The following is a 22,379-nucleotide window of genomic DNA, read 5'->3' as shown; positions in this document are numbered from 1 at the left end:
TACGAGTCTATATTCAGGAAAAATTAACGGCAAGTGATTTGGAGTTTTGTAGCTCCATTTATAAACAATTTAGTGACCATTGCTCAGGAAAACAGCTCGTAGTGAATATGTGATGTTGTTGTAAACATGGATAAAACTTGTTTTAGTTACTCATAAGCTATTGATTAAACCCATACTTGAATTCTAAATCGTGATATTGTAAGCTTATGATAATTCGAATATGAAATGATAGTATGGCGTAAAATTGAATTATTCATTGGAAAGTGATGGATGTAGATTCGGTCAAGCCCAAGTCTGCACATGATAGTATATGTGGTATGTGAAGTCTAATTGAATAAATGTGAAAGTGTATATGTGTGAATAGGGCCGAATGGCCAATGTGATGAAAGTGAACATGTATATGTGTGATAAGGCCGAATGGCCAATGTGATGAAAGTGAACATGTGTATGTGTGAATAGGGCCGAATGGCCAATGTGATGAATGTGAACATGCATATATGAGATAAGGCCGAATGGCCAATGTGATGAATGTGAACATGCATATATGAGATAAGGCCGAATGGCCAATGTGATGAAAGTGAACATGTATATGTGTGATAAGGCCGAATGGCCAATGTGATGAAAGTGAACAGGTGTATGTGTGATAAGGCCGAGTGGCCAATGTGATGAATGTGAGCATGTGTATGTGAGATAAGGCCTAATGGCCGATGTGATGAATGTGAAAGTGTATAAATGTGATAAGTCCCGAAGGGCATTTGTGTCAGTACTATATCCGGGTTAAAACCCCGCAGGCTTTATGCGAGAATATTATCACTGATTAATGTCCGTAAGCTTCGTGCTTGTACTATATCCGGGCTCTAAAGACCCGATGACTGCGTGTGGGAATTTTGTCCGGGTAAGACTCGATAACTTCGTGTGGAGATTATGTCCGGGTAAGACTTCGTAATAAGAGTTATTGAGGTTCTCGTGAGACAGGGCCAGAACGGTTTCTGGATTCCCTGTTCCGACTTTGGAGATTTATTATAAATTAACCAGAGATAATTAGGAGTCATGCCATATATGTACAGATTCCTCTCTGAGTCTAGTTTCTATAGAAACAAACGACATCAGTATTGAAGCTCTGTGCAGGGAGATATCCAATTCGTAATGCGCAAGGGTCAGTGTAGTCGATCCCTGTAACATGGGAGACTTTGACTAATAAACTGTACTAATTGGCCCGACCAAAAATTCTGGAAAAAAAATATGTAGATGGGCATATGAGTCTAGTTTCAGGGAAAAATCACGAAACTGATTTTCGAGTTGTGAAACTCAAGATATGATTTTTAAAGCGACTATTACGCAGATTGGCAGTGTCTGGAAAATTTTTAAAAAGTCTGTTAACACCTCGTGTTCGACTCCGGTGACGGTCTCGGGTTCGGGGTGTTACACATAGCCCAGTCCAATATTTATCACTTACCGTGGATTAATCTGTGTGGGGCCCATGAGCCGATTGAGCCCACACGGCCCATTTCGGCCCAACATGGCCCAAGTCCATGGAAATGCTCGTGATGGCCTTTATAGTCTATCGCCCATGCTTTGTGGGCTTGGCTAACCACACGAGCGATTGTACGCTCGTCAGGCCTCAAATGTCGAAGTTTTGGGTTTTGCCGGTTCACGTTAAAGAGGGGTGAGAATACACACCTTTTTGGCTTTTGTTAGTAACAGATTGGTGTACGATTGCACACATTTTACGCAACCATTTCAAAATCCTTAAGCGTCCAACCTACAACCGCCCCCAACATACAGTCAGTCCATCATTTGTCAGTTTTTAAAACACTTAACCCAAATAGACAATACTACAAACCTCGATTGTACGAACTACGACTTGTTCCTTTAGATCGTAATTTAAATCGATCACACCTTTCTTTGCTGAGAAACTGCAATAACAAAATATCTTAATAGGTGGAATTGATTATAGTTGAGGCTTAAACTCATGAATAATAACCTTACAGAAATATAGGGCCATCTGGCCTATGCCCATAAGGCAAGGTATTGAAATTACCTTAATCGATTAGTGGGTGACAGGGTTCCGGTAGCTAGAGAATTTCTGGACTTTCACTCCTTGGAAACACCGATTCGTCAAAGCACTTGCAGACCGAAATGATTTACCAATACTAGAGAAGAATAATATTCAGCCAACCACTACCCAAACTACTTGAAAAAGATCAAAGAAGAATAACTTTCGGTTTAGAAGCAGAACAGAAGAAAAAGGGAGAAAAATAAATGAATGGGGAAGAAGAAGGAAAGTTGGCTATAAAAGAAAATTGAAAGAATAAAGGGGAAGAGGAGGAAGATGTGTTCAACAATGTCAAGAGAGTGGCAAAAGAAGAACAGTGTTCGGTAGAGAATGAGAAATGACTAAAAGAAGAACAATGTCGCGAGAGGCACAAACCCGAAACAACCAAATGTCGAAGTTGACTAAAGGAATTCGGCTACCACTTGCAAAAAGGAGAAAAGAACCCTCTTCTAAAACACTCATAAATGCCGAAAATGGTCAATTTTTTTTCCAAATGCCAAACTAGAGATACCAAATGGCACCAACATCCCTACACTCATCAAACTCCTAATTCCTCTCCACAAATCTCCCCCAATCCTCTCTACAATTTCCTCCTTGATATCCTCCACTATCACTCCACCACTCATCCATCAGAATTTTACTACAACACAACCACTGGCCGAACCAAGTTGTAAAAGAAATACCTCATTTACGCTATGCCAATGCTCGAACCTCAAACCTCAAGGTTCTTTTACACGCCACCTTGCCACTAGACCACAAAGCTTTTTGTGACTTAAAACAAGCACAATTATTTATAAAGCCTATGTACTAAAGTCCAGATTCATTTAAGAGCTAATTTAATAAAAAAATTCTTCAAAGGCCAAGACTTGAACCCAGGCTTCAACAAACATGCAATTTGTGTCACTTTCTTGCTTAACTAAAATATTAATGAGCAGTCTCCCAACCGCTCCCATGCTTAAAGCCCAATTCCAGGCTGTTACATCAACTCGTTCTTGGTAAGAAGATGCTTAAGACTTTTGTGAATGGTGTAAATGACGCACATCTCACTATATAGATAGTGACGCCAAATCTTGAATGCAAATACCACAACTACTAACTCAAATCATGGGTCGAATAATTATGCTCGTGTGCCCTCAACTGTCTCTAACCATAGACCACATACTCCTTCCTAAATTCTAATTGAATTAACATTGATTCCTCAGTCAAAATTGTCTTCAGTTCTCAACACTCTTCTGTCTCTCATTAGTCCACTTAAACATGACATTATTCTACAGTAGCTTTGTCAAGGGTGCAGCTATAATGGAGAACCCTTCAATGAATCTATAGTAATATCTAGCCAACCCTAAGAAACTCTAAACCTCGCTAACACTCTTTTGTTGTTTCCAATCCAAAATCACCTCAATCTTTTTCGAATCAACTTGGATTCCTTCAACAAACACCACATGCTCCAAAAAATCACTTCCTTCAACTAGAACTCGTACTTGCTAAACTTTGCATACAACTACTTCTCCTACAATATCTAAAGAACAATCTACAGATGTGCATCATGATCATGCTCAGTATAGGAATACATGATAATGTCATCTACAAAGACAACAATGAATAGATCCAGATAGGAGTGGAAGACTCCACTCGTCAGATCCAAGAATGCTTCTGGGGCATTATCCTAACCAAACGGCATGACCAAGAACTCATAGTAACTATACTGGGTCCTGAAAGTCGTCCTCAAAATATCCGACTCCTTCACCTTGAGCTGATAATATGCTGACCTCAAGTCGATCTTCGAGAACACCATCCCCCCTCTAAATTGATCAAACAAATCATCAATCTGAGGCAACGGGTACTTTTCCTTGATGGTCAACTTATTTAGCTCTTGGTAATCAATACACAACCTCAAATTACCATCCTTCTTCTTCATAAACAAAACCAACACACCCCAAGGTGACACACTCGACAGAATGAAGCCTCGGCCAAGCAATTCCTACAACTGGACCTTCAACTCATTGAGTTCTTTCAGTGTCATGCTATAGGGAGCAATGGCCACTGGTACAGTACCAGTTTAAACCTCAATACTGAACTTCACTTCTTGATCTAATGAAAAATTGGGCAGCTCCTTTAGATACATATTAGGAAAATCTTTTATGGTACTGATATTCTAAACTCTCAACTCCTTGCTACCCAAATTCAACACATAAGCTAGGTACACTTCACAATCTTTGCCTATCATTTTCTCTCCCCAACAACCACGACCTTCAACCTATCTTTACCTCGCAAGGTAATTTGCTTCGTCTCGAAGTCCACTTTTACCTTCTACTTAGTCAACCAATCCATCCTGAGAATCACATCCAAATCGTGAAAAGGCAACTCCATAAAGTCCACGGGAAAGACTTTTCACTGAATCATCAAAAAGCACCTTCGGTTCACTCTATCCACTACAACGCTCTCACCCCAAGAACTCAAAATAGTCATTTCCAAACTAATAGCCTGTACCGAAATTCCCAATTTACTGGCTAGATCACTCAATATATATAAATGTGTAGAACTGGAATCTACCAATGAAAATAAAATGATTCATTGCAATGTAAAAGTACCTGCAATCACGTCAATCAAATCACAGTCTTGCAGCACCCTAACAACATAGACACGAGCTGGTCTTTCAGACTTAGTCTGAGCAGCTATTGTGTGTGCTATAATCCTTTGTCCCTTCAATCTACCATTACCTCCACGACCCTGGCCATGGCCTCAATAGGTGCAGAACTCTGTGTTTGACCAATTTCATCCCTCCTCAGACAATCTCTCAACTAATGTTCCTTTGAACCACATTGTAGATATGCCTCAGTCAACCTCCAACAGTCATCAAAGTGCTTATGCCCACAATACTTACATGATGTTCACTCAAATGTACCTCTAGAAGTAACCACTATAATGCCCTATGGATGAGACCAGTTCGGTCAGGATCCCCATTGTGTACTCCTACCAAACCCTTGCAATTCTCAGTCCCCTTATTCAGTCATGCTAAAACACCAGACTAATCGGAGCACATATTTTCGAACTCAGTCACTATTGGCCTCAGTGACTGATCAACGCTTCCTCTACAACCTTAGCCTTTTCAACCATCTCATCGAAGGCCTTAGTACCGTATGCCACCATATACACACGAATGTCCTAGTTCAACCAAAATTGGAACCTCTTAAGCCGATTTTTCTCAGTGGAGACCATCTCCAAAGCATACTAGCTGAGTCGCAGAAACTCTGACTCGTGCTCGGCCACAAACATACAACCCTGAATCAAATCAAGGAACTCTCTCTTTCGATCCTCCATATTTTTCTCTCCTATATACTTCCTCCTAAACATCTCTAAAAATAGTCCCAAGTTAGATGATCAACAGTAGTTCTTCTTCTCACAGTGTTCCACTAGCGATGAGCCTTACCATTAAGCAGGGATACGATACAACCCAACTTTTCATCATCTAAGCATGCCATCTGCTCTAGGATCCTCTACACTTTCGAGCCAATATTCAACTATAGTTGGACCGACTTCTTTAACTCCCCTCAACTCTTTTCCACCTAAAGCTCGAAAACGCTTGCATTAGGGGCTCCATGGTCCACAATCTACAGGCGCAAGGTTACTACCGGTGATCCACTAGAAAACCCTAATCATCACTTGCAGTAGGGGCTCAACACCCGCTTCAGGTATAACTTGCCTCTATGGAAACATAGGTGGTGCAATAGATGTACCACCACCTTCTAGAGCATTCACACTAATACTTCCTCATTTAAGAGGCATAATGTAAATACTATAATCATAGAAAGAACAATACGAAAGAGTGAGAAGTGGCAAGTGATCCAAGGCATATTCCTGTAAAGAAAAAATATTTTAATAAAGGCAATGTATTCCCATTCCTACCCAAAAAAACATGCAATTTCATGCAAGGGTATTTACGCCTAAAGTTTATAAATTCTTGGTTTTATTTCAAAATTAATTTACTTTTTGAAAATTTCAAGCCCAAGAGTTAGCAAACCTGGCCCAAGTGTTTGCAAACCTAACTTTAATACCACCAAATGTGGCATCCCAAACTTGGTAGAGATGGATCGACCCGAATTCAGAACATCACATTAGTCACTTACGTGACATCTTTACTAACCAGTAATCACACCACAAAACCACCATTCACACCACAAAATATTCATGCAAAACAATCAATCGTCACGTAAAATTAAACATACCAACCCTAGAAACAAGTTTTTCTAGCAAAAATCATCAAAATAGCAATATGGGCAAAATTATCATTTTATATACAACACACAAATCATTAAATTAAACATGCCCTCAATTCATTTTTTTTTTCAAACAGTATTTGAAAGAATTAGTTTAAAATGATAATTAAAACTCATCCAATTTTAAAACAAAAAAATTAAGGATTAAATCATTAACTTAGCAAAATATTCAGAAAACCCCATTTTGAAAAGTTTTTAAGTGAAATTATGTAACTAAACATATATTTTTTGTTCAAGCAAAGTTTCAAAACATTTTAACACATTTTTGGACTTCATTTTTGTCAGTAGGACTTACTAAAATCTAACAGACTCCTATGTCGGTCTGTTCCGTGAACAAATATTATGCAGTCACACATCTTGCAAACAATCAAGTTAACAACATTTTGGCAAAAAGTTATATAAATAGTGAATTAACATAAAAATTACCATTTGGTGGGCTAACTCATGTACCAACCAACTGTGGGCGATTCCTTGTTTAAACTTAGTTTCAGCACAATCAAATATTCATCAAATATAACAAGCAAGTATAGCACGCCAAAATGGTTTAACACATTTTAAAACCAATACTCATACAAAACTATAACATGACATCAACCACTCAATCAAACATCATCAAAGTAGTTCGCAGGCCTCAATCAAACACAAGCCAATTATAAAAGACCTTATTAATAGTCCATAGAATCCATTTACAATTCCAAAATGTAAAATCTATTCCTAGTAAAACTAATTCCATATTGCCTTTATTTTGGGGTTTGAAAACCACAACACCTACTCAAGCAGTTCACCTTGAATGGATCATTGGCGTGCTCACTTCCCCCACCTCGCCAAAAGTTATTTCTCCACAAAATAGTTATATACGAGTGTGAGCTTGTTCAAATTCAGTGAGTGTTAAAAAATTGCCATAATTAAACACATAAACCATAGCTAACAGAAAGCATACCATACCAATCAATAATTGCATTGGATTAAACATCTCATAGCATTTTATAATGATATATTGGCAAATTGTGACTATCACTACAGGAAAACAGACTTTTAGCGGTATTTTTTTTAGCCTTAAAGCGCCGCTAGAACTATTAGCGGCGTTTTCACAAGCGCCGCAAAAAACGCCGCCGCAAAATTTTAAGGCGTTTATTTAAAATAATGCCGCTAAAGACCATGACCTTTAGCGACGCTTTTCCCGCAAATGTCGCTAAAAACCATGACCTTTAGCGACGCTTTTTTTACAAACGCCGCTAAAGACCATGACCTTTAACGGCGCTTTTCTCACAAACGCCACTAAAGAATATAACCTTTAAAAAATATATTTTAATTAAATAATATATATTTTCTATATTATGTTTTATTTTTGAAATTTGAACCTTAAACTATATACTTTTATAGATAAATAAAAAAATATTAATTAAATTAAATTTTCTATTAAAATTTTAACTTTAAAACTAAATATAAAAATTAATGAATTTAAATTTAGAATTTAAATATTATGTTTAAATAAATGGGCAATCTACCAGCAATAATGAGATAATACAATTTATGAAAATTTATGTCGATGAGAATTTTTGGATAAATTTTAAGCACATTTACATTTATGGAAAGAAAGAAAAAGAAAAAGCTCATACCAAATTCAAAGTAACAAAAATGGAAGAAAATGCCAAAGAATCAAAGGGAATGTCGTCCAATTCAAAGAGACAGCACTCGGATGATTCTGGTCCTGGTGAAAATTGGAGCTTCTTCAGCTTTACCAAGAAGATTACATAAGTCTGCTCCAAAAAAGACAAAGAGATGTTAGATACATAAACATCTTCATAACCATACATGAGATACAGAAGTAAATTAAATTGAAAAATTATAGATTTTTTAAATAAATACAAAATAATTTTTATACTGAAATAATGAAAAAATATAAAAAAAATTATAGATTTTTTAAATAATGAAAGTTGGAATCTGTATTGACATTTTTTGTGGTTGTTTTCTTTACCTATGGTGGTAGAATATCCCAAGGGGTCAAGACTAAGAATGTGAAGGAAAATACCTAATTGTATACCAGTGATTGAGTGTCTTTGTCATTTTACAGGGCAATGTCCGTAAGATCAAGTTCTGTCAGTGGTGTGGCGGCCCAGCAAAGCATGATTGAACTCCCGAAGCACCTATAAATAAAGCAACACATGGAATTAAGCTACATATGAACTTCAATGTGCCACAGTAGAAAACACTTTAACTGATTTCACGTGAACATCTACTAAATAAAGTGTATTTAGGCTTACCCTATAGCCATTACCAATTCATTTGGATTGGATGTTAAGCTTGGTTTTCAGATCGGGTTATTTATTTTGTTTTTCTATCATTTATCACCATATTTGTTTACCACAATTTAGGCCAATTTCTTTTAATTGTTCTTATTGGGCTTACATATTTGGTTGATGCTTAAAGCATAGTTCATGATCCCAAAGGAGATATAAGATCTGTTTAAAACAGTTGACATACTACCTTTTCATATTTTGCCTTGGCAAGTTCAAATTTTCCCTCTTTGAAGTGTCGGTTACCCTGCAGACAAATGGTTAAATATTCAAATCTCCTACCCATGGTGCTCTAAATTAGGATGGAAGCTTATAAAGATAATAAACTCACCAGCATCAGGAAGTCCATCCTTTCGCAACTCAAATGTTCGTTTTCTTTCGTGGTCCAGGATGGCAATTTTTGTTGGTGTACTAAGATATATCTTATCCACCTTTTCATCAACAAGAACGGTAAACATAAAACAATGTATACAAATTAGAATTGAAAAGACAGAAAACATAAGCCTGCTATAAAAATTTTAGACTAACTTCTGATTCAAATGTTATTGCACCCCCTTGTTCAGTGAACTGCTCTCTATTCTGTAGGTTATCCAAATAATCCAGTGTCTCTAGTCCTTCTACTCGCACTTCACTAAATAAAAGTAAATAAAAATTGACTTGTACAGAACAAAGAATAAGTCCAAGCAATATAGCATAACAACACCACCTAGACTTTACTCTTAAAATAATAACAAAAATAAGAACAGAGCGAAGAAATCCCTTCACTGTTATTCACTCTATTTTCGCCAATGAAGTTCCTCTTTCGATTCATTTTCGGTATAAATTGCGAGAAAATAGAATTTGAGGTTACATGAAAGATAACAATTAACAACTAGGTTGAATAATTTGAGGTTACATGAAAGATAACAAAAGAGAATGGCAATATGGATGCTAAAAGTGGGAAGTGGGAACCCCAAAAACAACCTACGAAAGAGATGGCTACCCGGTTTCAGAAATGAAAGATTAACCAAAATATGGTTTTTGCTAATGAAAAAAAATTGGAAATGTTGCAACACCACCACCATATCTTCTTGGATAAAAAAAAAACTCACCTTTGTATTTAATAAGATACTCATGAAATTGTTTAATTATTTCATATTCTGTGTCTTCTTATGCTTTTTAATTTCGGCTCTTCTTCTGTTATAATCATTTATATAACGATGGATAGCGAATTAGGGTCTTTTCCCAAGGAAAACTTTTTTTTTTTGAAATGGTCCTCTAAGCCAATAACCTAACAGAAAAGGAGAAAAAGCTTTGACACTAGCAAGTTGGTCAATATTTTATGCATTGATGCGTAATAATGAAGAAAGATTTTTTATTGAGTCAAAAATGTAGGAAAGCATGCAATCAGCAAATCTATTATGCCTAATGACTAATGTGGGATTGTTCTCCCTTTTATTAAATAGACTATAGCACACGCAATTTGTAAAGTTCAATAATGATGGACATATCTAATCATGTTGGGTTGGGTTCCTTAAACAAAATCATGTGAAAATCTAGCTACAGTTTCACCAAAATATCCCTCTCCTCCCACAGTCCATGCACTTTATATGCCAAAAGCAATGAAAACAGAATCACTACTGGTTTATCTACTAACCATTAAGAAATGAAAAATGAGCCAAAGCTAGATAATGCTAAGGGGGGCCTTTCCATAGGCATGAATGAGTAGGGTTTTTGCTCTAAATCTCAAATGTCAATTTCTTCAAAGCTGGAGATCATTGGGATTTATTGGCTTACTGTTGTTTTCCTATCTCTAAAATATTCACAGGTTTCAGGAGAAAAAAGAAAAAATAGAAGCTAATGTTTGCTCCTTTTGGGAGTAAAATTTAAATGCAAAATCCCAAATTTAAATGCATAACAATTAACAATTAACAACACTTACTCCGCAGAAAGCTCATCATAGATGAGTTCAAATAACCTGTAATATTCTTCCCACTCTTTGCCATTAGTACATCATTTAGGTCTAAAATTAAGACAATCCAATCTAACATCAATGGCAGTTATGATAGCTTAACGCACGATGGAAATGACAGCTCATTTAAGCTATGATATGCTTGCTTTCAAGTAAAAACAACAGCATCGCTTAAAAATAACAGATATCTTGGACTCTATTTTCCATGAAAATTGAATCTAATGGAAATTTGGGTTTACCAAAATTGCGACCATCAATGCAATGCCAAGTAGGTCCATGTTTCTTATCGAATTCTTTCTTAATATACCCTGCTACATCTTTCTCCTCATTGTTCTTCTCGAAAGCCTAGTCAAAACCCCTAGAAGGAAAAACCACTCCAAGTCAGCAAATTTACAGTATTTACTAAGAAATCAAGATCAAACGAAGAAAACCCAGAAAATAATTCCAATAAAAAAGCCATAAAAATTAGGAATCTTGTAAGGTAGAGAAAAAGAGCTAACGAAAATGGCTATATTGACGGCCTCTTTTTGCATGTCGTCTTTCATGTCGGTGCTTTTGATGATAACTTTCTTAGGTTCTGCAGTAAGCACCGAAGAAGGCTTCAATTCATCGATTTTCTGTTATTTCACCGTCAGAGCTCCGGTGGTGCTTCTCTTAGCTGCTTCAGTACTCATCTTGTTTTTTCTTTTTTGTTTCCAAATTTTAGAGCCAAAAGAAGAGAAAAAGAAAAGGGAGAGACTCAGTTTCCACAAAATTCCAGTTTGCAACAATGGGGTTTTTGTTTTGGAAGAAAATGAAAAATGGAAAACTGGAAATGATTCTGTCAGGTGATACTTTGGTGAATGAATTGAAGTGTGTTCACTGTAGAGAAGAAGAGGGAGTAATGAGCGGGTAACCAAAAGTTATTTTTTGGAAGTGAGCAGGATTTTGATTTCCCTTTTTTTTGGTAATGGCCTTTTGCGGCGTTTAAAAAAAACGCCATTATAGCTTAATTTTTTGTGATTTTTTTTCAAAAAACGCCATTATTGCTTAATTTTAATTTTTTTCATTTTTAACATATTTTTTCCTATTTTTTCTTTTAAAATTTTTGTGCTGAGATTATCATTTTTTGGATTTTTTTTTAATTTTGAATATTTAAATTTTTAACTGAAATATGGATTAAAATATTAAATATTAAATTTTTAAGTTTTTTATTTTTAAATTTTTAATTTTTAATTTTTAAATTTTAAATTTTTTTGAAGATTTTTATAATTTTTAAATTATCATATAAAATACAAAAGGAAACTTTAACAGAAATAAAATGAAATCGATGAATTTAAAAAAAAATCAAAATGACACAGCAATACAAGCATTATTCTTTTAAGTATGGTCTGCATTAGTTGTTTAGATTTTTATATAAATAGCATTAAATTATATGTATACACCTAAATTTTGATAGAGATACATCTTAGAATTATATATGAATTTTAGTTTAATGTGTAATTGTAGATGTGAAATTCTAATTGTGGTTTAAATGTATAGTTGAAACTTTAATTTTGATTTAATCATACACATTTTAAAAAATAAATACATCAATAATATATTTTTATATTGGAATGTAATATCTCGAAATAGGGCCTAAATGGAATAGTGGTTGCAAAACCACAAATTTGAGATAGAAAAGTTTATTTCGACTAATTTTTATGATTTACCGAGTGATTAGATGCATGTGTTAGAGTATTGATAAGAAATTTTATAGATTGCATGTTTAATTTGCCTATTAGGGCTTATTTGCAGAAGTTACTGTAACAGCCCAATTTAGGGCCTAAACAAAACGATGGTTTTAGAACCACGAATTCGAAGTCGAAAAATTTATTCTGATTAATTTTTAGCGTTTATTTATTTATTAAAATATTGTGTAAAAATATCGTTAAGTAATTTTACTGATAAAGTGCTTAATTGGACTTTTAGAACTAAATTGCAAAAGTTGCAAAATATGTGTTCTAATTCATAAGTACTTGATTGAAATGGGGGTTTAAAGAGGAGGTCCTTAAATGGAAATTAGACCATTATATTTCGTTTGGACAAAATGGGCATGAATAGGATAAAATTTTAAAGAAAGGCCTTAAGGGCATTTTAGTCATTTGGTAATTAAAAGAAATAAAAAAGGGAAAATAAAGCCAAAATTGACTCATCTTTTTCATGGAGGCCGAAATTAGCATGGGGAAAGCCATGGCTAGGGTTTTCAAGCTTTCCAAGCTCAATAGTAAGTCCGTTCTAGCACCGTTTTTCAAGTTCTTTACGATTTTAGAATCCCGGTAACTTGATTAAGCTTATTCTAGCAATAATGTAAGCTAGGGTTCATATTTGGAAAAATACCCATAGGTGAATGTGTTTATTTTGATGTTTTATGTTAGAATATAAAGGCTGAAGTTATGTTAAACAACTTTTGCTAAGCGGTTTTAACCAAAAATGAGTAAAACGGCTTAATCGGTAAAAGTTGTTATTGTTCATAACTATGTGTTAGAGTGAGAATTTGATGTTGCCATAGAAGGGAAAAATGATCAGCATGTCATAAAACATAAGAATAAGGGATGAAGTTTAATTCCCGAGCCTAGGGGAAAAAGTGTAAATATGCAAAAGTTTAGAGGCAAAATTGTAATTTTGCCAAAGTTTGAGTTAAGGATTGTTTTGAATAGTACATTAATTAAATAAATAAAATATGATGTTTTAGGTCCCGCAAAATGAGATTTGAATCTAGAATGGGAGAAAAATCGAAAATCGGGAAAGTTGGTAAAATGGCCGTTTTAGTATCGAGGTAAGTTCATATGTATAATAAGTATTAATTTATGCATGTTTCAATGTAAAATTGATATATTTACTATGATTGCCGAGGTGTTGAAAGCAAGTATAATTATGATGATTTAAATGTTCAATATTAATTCGACATGGAAATGAGAAAGTATGTAAGTTTGTATGTAAATAATACATTATCTTTATTATGTTTTTGTATTTCAGCATATTTTATATATTGTAGTTGATTTTTGAATCATAATTGACTATTGGAAGTACGGAATCAAGTATTAGAAAGAGAGAGAATTCCCGGTTGAACCTTCGGAAAGATTGGATGATACAGATGGAATGTAGCTAGGTCACATGTATGGTGCTGAGTGCACATCATGTGTACAAGAGAGCTACGAGACATTATGGTGTAGCTAGGTTGCATGGGTGATACTATGTGTACACCATGTAGACAAGAGAGCTACAGGATATATGTAGCTAGGTCACATGCGTGGTTCCAGGTGAAAGACACCATGTAGACAAGAGAGCTACGAGATAAACTGCCTAGGTCACATGGGTGGTACTAAGTGTTCACCATGTGTACAAGAGAGCCAAAATTATGTGTACAATCGAGCTAGGTCAAATGAGTGGTGCTAAGTGAAGGCCACTATGTGTACAAGAGAGCTTCGATTTTAAAGGTGGGCTGTGTGCGATACCATTGCGTATCTGTTATTATTCCGAAGCGTTCAACTGAGAAATTGATTAAATGAAATTATGTATGACTTTGTGATGATAAGTGTAAGTATATACGTGTGTAACTTATGAGCAATATGCTCGATATGTGATTGGAAATTGGAAAGATTGTTATGGGAAAGTGATGAATACAATTGAAGTGTAAAAGATCAATATTGACAATAAAACTGTTCTAGATAGTTGCAGTGACGTGAATCTAAAAATTTACCAAAAATAGTAGAAATTGAATCAGAGACTGAATGAGATATAAAATTAGATCTTAATGAGTCTATTTTCATATAACAGAAACAGAGCAAGCAAAGAAATTCTATTTTATGAGATATTTAAGTTTTTGAGAGACTGGTTCAGAATGACTACGTGATCCCCTGTTCTGACTTGGAAAAATCATTAAAAATTGTAAAAAAAAAATAATTAGGGGATATAATTTATATGCTTGAAATACTTAATGAGTCTAGTTTCAAATGAAAAAAACTAGAACATCCTTTGAATTCTTTACAAGGAGAAAATTGATTCGTAGTGAAGAGTGGTTAGAACAGTTGAGCAGTGAAATAGGGGTAACTTCAATGAATAAACTGTACTAATTGGCTAGACCAAAAATTTTGAAAATATTATGGTAAGAATATATGTTAATCTAGTTTCAAGGAAAATTAACGGTTTGTAATTTGGAGTTCTGTAGCTCTAGAAATAAATAATTTAGTTTCTGGTACTCTGCTAGACAGCTTATTTTGAACCTGTTTATGATTGTAATAGTGAAAGTATGTGTGTTTGTGATGGTAATATTCCGGGAACATATTGTGACTTTGTTTAAAGTATGATAATGTATTTTTTATTAATATTTACATACTTACTTACTAAGCTATAATGCTTACTCCTTTCCTTTCCTTTTTCCTATAGTGTCACAGATGTTAGCTCGAGTTGGAGGTCGCCAGAGGTTAAATCACACTATCAAACTATTGATCGATATATAAAGGTTTTAAAGTATTTTAAGTCTTTGGCATGTATGGAGACTCGTTTAATTGTTATTAAGTTGCTAGGAATTGGCTTAAAATACTGACCTATGTTATTTGAAGGTCTCTATTGTATAAAGTCATTTAATGTAGATAGTCTTGATTATGTTATTAATTATGAATCAGTTTTTATCCGATGATTAGTGATTAAGTCCGGTAATGCCTCGTACCCTGTTCTGGCGTCAAACACGGGTAAGGGGTGTTACATTGGATAAATATAAATATTTATGTATGCAATATATAAATATAAAATGATGTTATATCAATAATTGTGTTAATAATTTACAAGAACTGGATCAAATTAAAGTTCATGTATAAAATTGCACACTAAACCATTGTTAGAAAAAGAAACATTTACCGGGGATAATCATAAACATAATCTCTAAACCCTAAAAACCTAACACTTAACCCCTAACCCCTAACCCATAATTCATAAACCTTAAAATAGTAACTCGTATATTTTAAACCCTAAACCATAAACCCTAAACTATAATGATAATTAATTCAATATTTTAAAATTAATACTATCTCTTTTACAATTATATAAGAAAATATTTATCATATAAATTAAAAAACACTAATTAATCTAAACCCTAAACTCTTAATCCCTAAATCGTAAACCTTAAATCCTAAAACATAAACCATAAACCATGAACCCCTAACCCTTAACCAATGACACCTAAACCTTAAACCCCAACTCTTAAACCACCCTTAAACCATAATCCCTAAACCCATAATCCATAAATCTTAAAATAGTAACTCATAAACATTAAACCCTTAACCATATATCATAAACCCTAAACTATAATGATAATTAATTCAATATTTTAAAATTAATACTATCTCTTTTACAATTATATAAGAAAATATTTAACATATAAATTAAAAAACAATCAGTCATATACCAAAAATCTTTAAAATTATTTTAAATAATAATATTTTAATTTTTTTCATTTTTAACAAATATTTTTCTATGTTTTTACTTTCAAATTTTTTCTACGTGTCATTATTTTTTCCGAAGAATTTAAATATTCCATTAAAAATAAATAGTATTTTAATATAAATAAACCAGTTAAACTATAAGTAGACAGATGAAATATTTTTTTGTGGCATTTTTCAAAAAGCGCCGCTAAAGCCACTAAAAGCTTAATACAAAACAATGGCGTTTTGTAAAATTCTTTTGCGGCGTTTTTTGGAAAGCGCCTCTAAAGCCACTAAAAGCTCAATACAAAATGACGGCGTTTTGCAAAATTCTTTTGTGGCGTTTTTTAAAAAGCGCCGCTAAAGGTGTACTTATAGTTTAAAAACACCACTAAAGCCACCAAAGGCTCAATACAAAACGACAGCTTTGTGTTAAATTTTTTGCGGCATTTTTTGTAAAGCGCCGCTAAAGATCGAGCATTAGAAAAAGCCGCTAATGCTCGATCTTTAGCGGCGCTTTACAAAAAATACCACAAAAAATTTAACACAACGCTGTCGTTTTGTATTGAAAAGGCGCCGCTAATACTAGATCTTTAGCAGCGCTTTCCAAAAAACACCGCTAAAGCCATTGAAGCTCAGTTAAAACGACAGCGTTGAGCATAAGTTTTGCGGCGTTTTTTAAAAAGCACCGCTAATGCTCGTTCTTTAGCTGCGTTTTTCGAAAAGCGCCACTAATGCTCGTTCTTTGGCAGCGTTTCTTATTCAAACGTCGCTAAAAACACCGCTAAAAACCTGTTTTGCTATAGTGTATGAAACATGTATAAAACATAATGCATTGGATTAAAAGATATCCAAACACTCCAAATGACTCAAAAAGTCGTACACTATCCCATGTAAGTGTAGCATAAATGCTAACACTCTCCGAACACACCACGCTATCCCAGTGAATGGAGCTAAGCTCAATATTCTCTTTTCTCTCAAACGCTGTCCCAGGGCCTCAACTCCCAATCATATAACAAAAAAGGTGAGCACCTACAATCGTATGGCATGCCAATGATATCCATTGGGTCCAAGAGATCAAAATGCCAACATATTCACTTATAGACACATTTACTTACTTATTTATACACACTTTCACTTACCAAAAACACTTATACACATCACTTTCACAATCACTTTCAATACAGTCTCAAGTGCTTTCACAATTACTCAAAGAGCCACATTCAATTTAAATCACTTAGGTGTGCATAAAACCAGCAAGCCACTTAACATTAACTGTCAAATACACATATCACATAAATATCCTACATGTATCACACATCAATATATACAAGCATCGCATGTAATATCAAATAGATCAAGTAAGAAAACTTACACTCGAAACTTAGTTTAGGTTCTTAGGCCAACCTAAGCTCCCATTTAACGTAAGTAATCGTGCCAAGAAGTAGCAATTTTGATCACTCACCTAGTCGAGTCCACTAGCACACTGAAAGCTCAAACAAGCTTTTCTTTCCCTTTCTCATTGCTTATAAAAGTTCCTAGTGGATCTGTAACTTTGCAGACATATTAAACATATTATAAACACATCATGAATAGCCTCAAACATAATCGATTCGCGTTAAAAATGCAAATCTATGATCTCTTTTCTCAATACCAAACTCTAACTAGTTTTACCGTTTCCTTCCTCAATTTTCGTTCCTAACCCTTAAACGTGTTTATAAACATCCTAATATCATATTATTACAGATCAAGCCATCAATTTCATTAAATTTCTTAGATCTAACTTTTTCGAAAACATGATCATTCATGAACATTAAAAGAGGGAAAACTCTCAATTCTTAAAAATTCATTAACGGCTTATTAGATTAAGTTCAAAAACCTTCTAACTAGTTCAAAATAAGTTTAAAATCAATTTAAAATAGCAAGTTTACTTAATATTTCAGATTTTACCATTTTTTGAACCAAAATTTGATTTAAAAGCTTTAGATCTATTGAAATCTCGCAATAGTTGATCAAATCTCAAATTATTAAAACAACAAGCTTAGAATTATCAATAGGAATCAGAATGTTACCTCAATTTGAGATGAACAACGATGTATAGATCTAATTCGGTGAAAAATGTTTGAAGAATAATGAAAAGACTGATGAATAATACATGAATTTTCTTTAAAATAGGGGGATGATTTAATTTTTGGAATGTAGGAAAATCAGTGTAGTTTAGTCAATTTGAGAGAAAAAGTTCTAATTTGATTTTTAGAAAAAATTTCAACTGGGGAATATAAAGGAGGGAAGGGACATTTATGAGTATAAATAGGCAAGGGGAGGAGAACAGATTTTTAAATTTTGGACAAGTTACGTTTTAAAAACTTTTAGTTTTTCCCCTTTTTCAAATCATTCCTTCTTATAATTAAACATATTTTCTTAATTATTTTTCAAATCCAACTTCGTTTTTAAAATCCATTCTAAGAAAATTAATAGTCGAACACTTAATTTTAATTTTTCCAACCTACATTTTAATCTTGTTTATTTTTATAATACTTTTATTTATTTAGTACGATCCTAATTTTGAAATTTGGTCCACTAACCCGATTCTACTAACCCGATTTTTGGGATGTGACAAGATTCATAATGAATAATTAATTTCATTTCATTTTCAAACTTCAATTATTTAATTAAGGGAAAGTAAGGGGCTTTGATCCATGTTTGGTCCAAGCTTATTGCACCATTATTGATACACAGTATCAACGAAATGGAGAAGAAGAGAGGGGGTGTTGAGGAAGGTTGGTTCACCCACTCTAACGTTGAGAGTCGAAAACATAAAAGGACTCAGGATGAATATGTAGGAGAGTGAGAATTCGTACCTAATTATTCCTTATAGTGGGCCTAGGTGGCCCAAGGAGGGCCCAACTAAGTCCAAGTAGGGATATAACAATTTTTAAATGTTTTTAACTTTAGAATATCTTTCAAACAATAAATTTTGGTTTTAATTTCAACTTTGAGCAAGTTCTTGAAAAATATGCCATAGAAGAGTTCTTAAGAGAAAATATTTTGATATTTTAAGTTAAATTTTAAGTTTCTAATATTTGTTACAATGTTAGATTTTGAGTTTTTAGAGTTCTCTTAAATGGTTTAAGAAGTGAAAATGGTGTATTACTTTATTGAATGTATTGTTCTTGGAAGATTTACGAGTTTTCGTTGTTGAATTATGTTATAATAACTTTATTCATGTTTTATTGGAGAAATGGAAGTGAAAGAGGTTGTTGAGAGTTCTAAAGCTAAAGGAACGGAGAGAGTTTCAAGAGGAATAAAAAGGTTTTTTGTTTGTGCACTTTAACTTTTGACGTACTCGATATTTTTTCTTCAATTAAATTATTTGGAATGATATGTTTGAATTGTTGATTGACTTATTTATTTGGAATTTAAGATGTTTGTTTGAAATGTAGCATGAGTTGGAGTCCTATATAGTGGTCAATATTTTTTCTTGAGTTAGAATTTAATATTGTGATAATTTAAGGTTAATTTTATGCTTAAATGACATTATTGTGATAGCATGATGATTATAATGTTAATGTATGAAGTTATATTAAAATAATCCTTTTTAGATGATAGTGGAAAGTTCTAGGGTATAATTGACTTGCCATATGATATAGAGCTCTTATATGATTTTGGTTTTCAAATTACTTTTGCACATGGAAATATAATATACTTGAGCTTTACACATTCTTTGGGAATAGATGGATAAGTCATGTTTCCATGATTGGTTAATTGGGACAAAGATTTATATGTGTATGCTAATGATTCAATGTGAAAGGATGGATTGTCGATCATTCACTATAAGAACTTGATATGAGATGTTATTATAACTGTATGCCATATGAACATTTTTTTTGTGACAATTATCTTTTAATTGGTTATATTAATTAAAAAAAAGCATGATGTGAGCACATTGATTTTGTTTATTGATGATTGATTGTTGCAAATTGTTGTTTACTACCATGCTTTTAATTTTTAGCATCATTTATGGTATTGTTGGGAATTGAAAATGCACCATTGAGCTTTGAAGAAAGCTTAATGTGCGGATGTTTGCTTCGTTCACAAGTTTGAAGGATTTTGACAACAATTCTTGGTTTTAAGTAGCATCAACCTCAAAGATATCAAATCGTCGTTGGTTTTGTAAAGTTTATTTGGGTTTCTAGTTGTCTTGGCATGTACTTTGGCATCATATTGATTTTAGAGTCAATTGTCTTGGGATTAAATGAAATTTGGCCATATTTTCTAGTATCCTTTCTTTTCTTTTTTGTATTCCCTCATATTTTAGTAATATTGTTAATTGTCTTATCTCAACTTGATAAAAAAAAAACTTATGGTTAAGTTTAACTAATTCAACATGATACAAGTTAATAACAAATTTTTAACATAATTTTTGGTACATACTCATAATTTGTGGTAATCTCTCATTTTTTTTTTGGTATTTCATCATAATTTTTAGTACTCCCAAAATTATTGGTAATATTTCATAACTTTTAGTATGCCTTCAAAATTTTCAGTATGCTTTGACAATTAAATTTTGGCATGAGAAATCTATATTTGGTAGTAAAAAATATTTTTTTTGCATACTAATAAATTTAAAAATATTAAAAAATAAATAAATAAAGTAATTTTTTTAAAGACAAACCAATATTTGATACTCCTTCATTCTTTTGTGCTTTCTTAGAAGTTTTTATACTTCCTCATATTTTTTTGGTTTTTCCTTTTAATTTTTGTACAAACTAATATTTTAATACTAACAAAATTTTTTTATATATAAGAATAAATTATTTTAAAATTAAATAAAAAAAGAAAGGAAATTACCAAAACAATATAAGGGAGTGCCAAATATTAGTTTGTCTCAAAATTTTGCTCTATTTATTTAAATTTTAATATTTTTTAATTTATTAGAGTATAGACAACAAATTTTATTAGTATGCAAAAATAATATTTTATTCTCTATTTATGTCCTCAGAATTATTGGTATGCTTTCAAAATTATGTTTTGACATGAAAAATCAATTTTTGGTAGTCAATAATATTTTTTTTTTGGTATTCCCTCAAATTTTCTCATAATTTTTGGTACTTACTCAAAATTTTTTATACGCACTCATATTTTTTTGGTATTTCTTCTTAATTTTTTGCATCCCTCATAATATTTTGTACTCGTATTTTTTTGGTGTTCCACATGTATGCTCTTGACATTTTTCAGGCCCTAGACGAAATAATAAATTAGGGCCCCTATAAAATGTAATACGATAAAATAAAAACATACTAATAAAAATTGTTACTTTTGCATACAATAAATTAGGGCCTGAGACACGACCATGTGACCCATCATTGAATACACACACGGTCTAGCACACGGCCTGCAACACGGCAGTTTGTCCCTATTTCGAATATACACACGAACTGGGACATGGCCATGTGGCTCTAGTTCAAATGCTTACACGGTCTAGGCTAAGTCACACGACTGTGTGACCCCTATTTCCCAATTTTTTCATGTTTTTCCATAACTTTCTGATTTGTTTTAAATTGTTTCCCGATTGCTTTCAAATTGTTTTTAGGGCCCCAAAGGCTCGATTTAAGGCCCAAATTTGTATATTTGTTATTATTAGAATGAGTTATTAAGAATTAAAATTATATTGTATTATTTTATGTTTTGAATTTAAGGGTTCTATTTTGTACGGTTACACTCCATAGCCCTAATTCGGCAATAAAGATGGGTTAAGGGTGTTACAGAATCACCATGAGAAAAGATAGAGTGAAAAGTAGCACAATATTCTCTCAATTCCTTTTCATCCAATGGCTTTAACTTGTTTGAATCAAACAAAAACCCAAAATTACTTTCAAATGTTTTTAATTGCTCAAACCTGCTCTTCAGAGAAGTAATTGCCAAGTCTACAATAACTAAAAAATAATCAACTTTAAATAATTCATTAGACAACTGAATTTCTTCATCCTCTTGATTGTTCTCATGAAATTATTTTTTTCTAATAACACGACGCTTTGTTGGAAAGGTAAACTCTACATCCATATCAAGTGTAATACTTTTAGCAATATTGATACTAGAAGTAAAGCCTTCCTCTCTATACTTTTCAAAATATGACAATACACCTTCTAATTCTTTATGGTGGTATCAATGCACATAGGCTTAGATTGCAATTTCTTACTCACCATATTTATAGCAAATAAAATTTCATACCAAATTACCATATCAAGCAAAAAGTCAAAACTCCCAATGCATTAACCAAACTCTTCGCTTCACTCTTTGACTTTGTATCATCATAAGATTCATATAATTTTGACAAAGCCAATCTTATTTGGGGAG

At 33.1% G+C, this 22,379-nt stretch overlaps 1 long non-coding RNA gene across 5 annotated transcripts; it reads right to left on the bottom strand.

Moving 5' to 3' along the window:
• Nucleotides 1-7,863: 7,863 nt before the first annotated feature.
• On the bottom strand, nucleotides 7,864-11,523 carry LOC107961648 (uncharacterized). Of its 5 annotated transcripts, XR_001701334.2 has the most exons (7): nucleotides 11,082-11,517; nucleotides 10,821-10,939; nucleotides 9,159-9,261; nucleotides 8,962-9,061; nucleotides 8,821-8,877; nucleotides 8,366-8,480; nucleotides 7,864-8,093 (listed from the first exon to the last, which is right to left on the bottom strand). It is a non-coding gene; the product is annotated as an uncharacterized lncRNA (long non-coding RNA). The 5 variants fall into 5 exon arrangements; XR_001701336.2 differs by lacking the exon at nucleotides 9,159-9,261 and having other exon boundaries at nucleotides 11,082-11,523; XR_001701333.2 differs by having other exon boundaries at nucleotides 9,159-10,939.
• Between the last annotated feature and the right edge of the window lie 10,856 nt (nucleotides 11,524-22,379).

Source organism: Gossypium hirsutum, chromosome A06 (genome assembly GCF_007990345.1).
Source record: "Gossypium hirsutum isolate 1008001.06 chromosome A06, Gossypium_hirsutum_v2.1, whole genome shotgun sequence".
Taxonomy (NCBI): domain Eukaryota; kingdom Viridiplantae; phylum Streptophyta; class Magnoliopsida; order Malvales; family Malvaceae; genus Gossypium; species Gossypium hirsutum.
This window is presented reverse-complemented; position numbering and strand designations above follow the sequence as displayed.